This window comes from Rattus norvegicus, chromosome 3 (genome assembly GCF_036323735.1).
Source record: "Rattus norvegicus strain BN/NHsdMcwi chromosome 3, GRCr8, whole genome shotgun sequence".
NCBI lineage: Eukaryota > Metazoa > Chordata > Mammalia > Rodentia > Muridae > Rattus > Rattus norvegicus.
The window spans coordinates 182,372,374-182,377,871 of NC_086021.1; the positions used below are offsets into that span (position 1 = coordinate 182,372,374).

General features: G+C 54.3%; 1 long non-coding RNA gene across 1 annotated transcript; it reads left to right on the top strand.

Moving 5' to 3' along the window:
• Positions 1–387: 387 nt before the first annotated feature.
• Positions 388–4,881, top strand: LOC120101816 (uncharacterized). The gene is made up of 4 exons (XR_005502814.2): positions 388–553; positions 2,103–2,304; positions 3,700–3,925; positions 4,747–4,881. It is a non-coding gene; the product is annotated as an uncharacterized LOC120101816 (long non-coding RNA).
• The last annotated feature ends 617 nt before the right edge of the window (positions 4,882–5,498 follow it).

Consider the following 5,498-nt stretch of genomic DNA (forward strand, 5'->3'; position numbering starts at 1 on the left):
CCACATGCTGGAGGCTCTACCCACAGATCTGGAGACAGGCAGAAAGCTAGGTGAGAAGGAGAGGCTGGGAGGGCCACAAGGTTTTCTTGGCCTTTGCTACCAGTGGGCCCAGGTTCCAGTAGGTCTCTGGGGTGCATATAGAGCCCAGTGGTTAGGCTTCTCTGTGGGTGCCTCGAATCTTCCAAAACAAAGATCTCTCTGGAAGACCATCTGCCCTAGAGCACAAAGCTCACCCTGAGGATCTCAGATGGGGGGGTGTGTGTTCATGCCAGAGTCCAGCATCTAACTCCTGGCCCATGAAAGGGTGGAATTCTGCCCAGGACCTCTGCTCCCAGCAGGGGCAATCTGGTTAGGGCTGGCCCATTCCAACTGCTGTGTTGTCCTAACTGGGCAGTATCCTGTGCTCAGAGAATAGCAAATGTCCTGAGAGGGTTGAAGACCCAGGGCTGAACTCAGAAGCCACATTTTAGCTTTGCAGCAAGTTGCTCACATTGCAGAATCTTCTGGGAGAGCCACCTGCTGGCTGTCCTGTGACACATGGACTGAAGCAACCGTGAGTGTCCACGCTAGCGGGTGGATTTGTCCTTAGGTTTTGATTAAAATGCTATTGTTATTATCATTGTTGACGAGGTTTGCTATGTATCCCTGGCTCAACTGGTACTCATTCTGCAGCCCAGGGTGACTTTCAACTTACGGTAATCCTCCTGCTTCAGCCTCCTGAATGCCAGGATCAGGAACATGTACTACCATGCCTGGCTTCAAGTGATCTGATTATGCTTTTAAAACATGCTCCAGGTGGCAGAGTGGTTAGGAACACTGGCTGTCCTTCCAGAAGACCGGGGTTAAGTTTCCAGCACTCACTTGGTGGTCCACTATCTTCTGGAACTCCAGTTCCAGGGGATCTGTCACCCTCTTCTGGCTTCTTCAAGCACTAGGCGTGCAAGCGGTGCACAGACATTCAGGCAAAACCCATAAAATAAAATATGCAAAACCCATAATGTAAAATAAAATAGGCAAAACCCATAATACAATATAAATAAAATTATAAAATAAAATATGCAAACCCCATAATATAATATAAATAAAATATGAAAACCCATACTTTAAATAAAATATGCAAAACCCATAATGTAAAATAAAAATATTCTTTAAAAAGTCATTTTGTGGATGGAGGGTACTAGTCAGACACCCACACATGCCACCTTCAGTCCTACGCCCTGACCAGTGTAGGCAGTGAAGAGAGAGGAGGGATGGGACGGGGAGGAGTGAGGAGAAGCTGCAGGCTGGAGATAGAGAAGGCTGGCCACCAGGGTCAGGAGGGATGGTTCCTGTTGCCTGAGTACAGGGTAGGTCTGCCCATGAGTGTAGAGAGATGTGGCCCTGCTGGGGTGCACAGGCATGCGAGTCTTGGGGCAGCTGGTGGCGAGGCTGGTGTGAGGTACCTTAGGAAACATCTGAGCTTGTGTTAATTGACTAAACTTCGTGGGCACATTGACATCTGGTGACAGAGCATGCCCCCTGCTCACAGGGCATGCACCTGTGGTTTGCAGACCCTTCTCAGTGGCCTGGAGGGCCAGAGAGGGACAGGATCTGCCAAGGTCACATGAGGCAGACAGACCTCCAGACTGCCTGCTCCGTGGTAGCCCTTGCAGGGGAACTTCTCAGGGACCTACTTCTGGACCCTGGGCCTCTTGACATTTTTGCAGGCAGCAGAGTGAGTTTTAGGCAGAGAAGGGTAGCCCGTCTTCTCCATGGATTCTTCTAGAAAAGACATATTCTAGCTGCTAGTATAACTTAGGTTTTGGGAAAAAAAAAACTTTCTTTTTTATCTTCCACCGAAACCATTTCTCAGTGTGGGGCAGAATGTGAGAGAGAGGGTAGAGGTTTACGCTGGTCCTCTGGAGTCTGTGCTGTGTCCACAGTAGGCATGGATGAAGTCAGGCAAAAGGAAGGGCCTGCAGTCAGGGCAATTCCGCTGGGGCTACAGCTGGCTCAATAGGAGGGTGACACACAAGGCATTGGGAGAGAGAGAGTCACCGCGTACAAGCACCTCTTCTCTTGAGACACCCTTATGGACACAGATGCACTTTCTGCCTTGGCAGGCTTGGACCTCCAGGCTGGCCCTGTAGACCCTGGTGCATCCTGGAGAAAGCCAACAGAAACAGGCTGCATGCACAGCACTCCCTCCCCACTCGCTGAGGGGCTCTCGGTCACTGCGTTTCTGATACTCCTGCAGCTGTCTCAGAGGACCTAGCTAAGTCCAGAGATACCACGTGACAGACACAGGAAGAGGCCTCGTACCTGGTAAGCTGACAGGCTCAACAGATGGGGAAACTGAGGCCCGAGAGAATTAAGAAATGAAGCTTAGATTTAGGACAGAGTTTCTGAACCTGGTCTAGGGTTCCTCAGAGCTGAGTCCCAGGTACCCTGGTTCCTGCGCAGTCCAACGGAGGTGGTTAAGTGAAGTTCCACACTTCCAGAGGCATCTAGAACTCTCCCTAACATGAGGAAAATGGGCATTGTCTTCTTGACACACACAGGGTCAGCTTGACTCAGGAGACCGGACACCGCCTGGGGCTGGGGAAGGAGGTGGGAATTGAACTCAGTTCTCATACAGCAGTGCACTCATCCCCACAACCACACAGTACCATCCATGCCATGCTGCTCTTCTCTGTGGCAGACGTCAGCCACCCACCCAGGCAGGCTTCCAAGGGTGCATTCTCTGCTGACAGACCTAAAAGTGGCCCTGGGTTAGACCATGTCACCAAGAGTGGGCTTCGGAGTGCTGATGGGAAAACCCATGACTGCTTTCATGTTGTGTGACCAGGACCAGTGGTCTGCTGTCTCTGGGCCCTGCGTAGGGGGTAGTGGAGCAGTACAATGCTTCAAGGGAGCCCCTTAGGAGGCCCAGGCAGGCTAGTCAGAGAAGGATGTGTGAGCCAAGACCTCAGAGGCCTGTGACCCACAGTCGGGTAGAGAAATCACAAGAGGCTGGGAGACAGGACCTAGACAGGTGTGGGGGAGGCAGGTCCTGGTCAGGTGTGTCCGGATCTGGCTGAAGCAGTGTGGCCAGCCCACCCAGGCTGAGATAGAATCAAACGAGAGGGTGATGGCTGGATCTGCACAGCTGGAGGCCCAGTTTAGGGTCTTAGGGGGTCTGGTCTAGATCCAAGAGGTCATAGGTGGTTAAAGAGAGAAAGTGACTAGATCTGAATTCCTGGCTCCCTGGTTGCTGGGCAGAGAGTGAAAAGAGAGGAGAAGAAGGATGAGGAGGGCAATGGAGGCTGCCTCAGGGAGACAGTGGTGGCCTGGTCAGTGTGCTGCTTCAAGCTGGGGGAGGGGGAGTCCGAGGACTGCAAGGGGGGGAGGGGGATGTCCAGACCATGTGATCTGAGGATAGCCTGAGGTCTTCTTACCTCCCCAGGAGAGAGCCAGGTTCCCCTGAGATACAGGAAGATCGTGGAAGGGGGGGTCAGCACCCTGTTTTCCCAAGAGAGGCAAGCTGGGGCTGAGGGAGGGTGCACAGGCTGGGCTGAAGCTTCTGAGACAGAGGTGAGGAGCAGTTTGCCAGGAAGATAGGAGTCAGGGGATGCCACCCCATCCCACCCCATCCCACCTACCCACCCACCCCACCTACCCACCCACCCCACCCCACCCCATCTACTCCATCCCATCCCATCCCACGTCCTTTCATTTCAGGCAAAAAAATCTGGAGGTGGCGGGATCCCATCCACCTGTGACCTCTGGCTTTTGTCACCGGGGCTGCCCTGAGTCAGAATGGGCCAGAAAAGTTAATGCTTAACCCGGAGGTTCTGAGAGAGCCGCTGGCCACTACGTCAGCACTCCGAGGGGACTCGGGTCATCGCAGACAACCAGCCCTGGTTCAAAGTCCGGAGTCCCCACGAGGTTGCCTGCCAGTGGGAGAGTGAGTTTAGGGACTGTGGGTTTGCAGGGTGCTGTGTTCTTGACAGACACAACAGTGGCCTGGGGTCCTGGCTGAAATGTCTCCCCAGGGATCGCAGTGGGTGCTGGGGATGGGAAGGAAGTGGGGAGTCCTGCTGGGACGAGAGTGAGAAGGAAAGGACTCGCTCCCTCCAGGATGAAGGGAGACCCAGAGCTAAGGGATTGGGTTTCACGCTGCAGACTTACAGAGAGGAAGCTGGTAAGGAGCAAAGTGTCCCCTGGTCCGTCTACTGAGGCCCAAAGCCAGGAGGACGGAAACCCCCAGTAGAGACAAGAGAACTAAAATGGGGGTTCAAAGCAGCTCCTGGCAAACAGACAGCAGAGCGGGGTGTGGCCAGGTAAGCCACTACTGCAGGCTCACCACCTCCACCCAGTGCAGTTAGCTTTCTGCAGGCTAACTTCCTGCCCATCAGACACTGTTTGGCTTCTGGGTCAGGCCCCCTAGAGTCCCACACCTCCCTGCATCGTCAGCACCAACATGAAGCCAGGCGCTGAGGGAGTGGGCACTTGCTTAGGTTCACACAGTCTAGGGGAGGACTTGGGTCTCCCAGGCAGCTATGGTGCATGGTGGACCAGGGGGCTTTCACTTACTCTTGAGTAGCAGGCCCCTGCAAAGGTCAAGGACAAAACCCGCCCCTTTGTCCCCTAACTCACCCCCAGCTTCAGGTGGGTCAGATGACACCTGCATTAGGAACTCTGGTGGTATTGGGAAGTCTAGGACATGCCCCCTGCTGGGCAGTGTTATGGCGTGGACTGAGGGGACCCTGTCATGTCCTTTGACAGATGCTGGTGTTGATGCCCCAGAACTTGAGGACTGTGGTTCCAGAATGCTGACCATGGTGGGCAGCTACAGCCTCAGGCTGAACCTGTGGGTGACCGTGTGGCTGGTATCCATGGGACAGGTCCATGCTGACTCAGGCAAGAGCTAGGGTATCATCATAGATGAAGGGTGGTGGAGGCCAGGCCTCATGGTGGGAGGTTGAGGGCGGAAAGGAAGGATGCCCAGGGGAGAAGTCACTGCCCAAGTTGGGCCAAGATGCCACTTGGAACTTTCTGAATGAAGACCATGGATCCTGGGAGAACATGAGGAACAGATGAGAGAGAGAGAGAGAGGCCATGGGTGAAGTTGGCCGGGCTTCTGGATCCATCAGATGTCATGGTCACCTGCAAACGTCATTCTTTTAGTAGCTTCTGAGTGACCACTGGTGGGGCAGGTCCTCTTGGCATTGGAACAGGCTAAACCAATAGAGTGATGCTCACAGGGTAGCTAACGATGTGTGGGGAGAGGGGTATTCAGGAAGCCCCAACCGGTACAGTGCACGGAGCCCCAAGAGATGAGCCAGAGGAAGCTGAGGAGGAAGGGCAGGTGACGTCCCTGCAAAGGTCCCCAGGCAGGAGAACTTAGGAGAGGCTGAGGGGCCTGGGCCTGGGGCTGAAGATGGAAAGACGCCAGGGAGAGGGCACAGCCAGCGGGGTCTGGGAGAGAGCGAGGTCTCGGGCTGGTGAGATGGTTTCGCAGGTAAAGGTACCTCTTG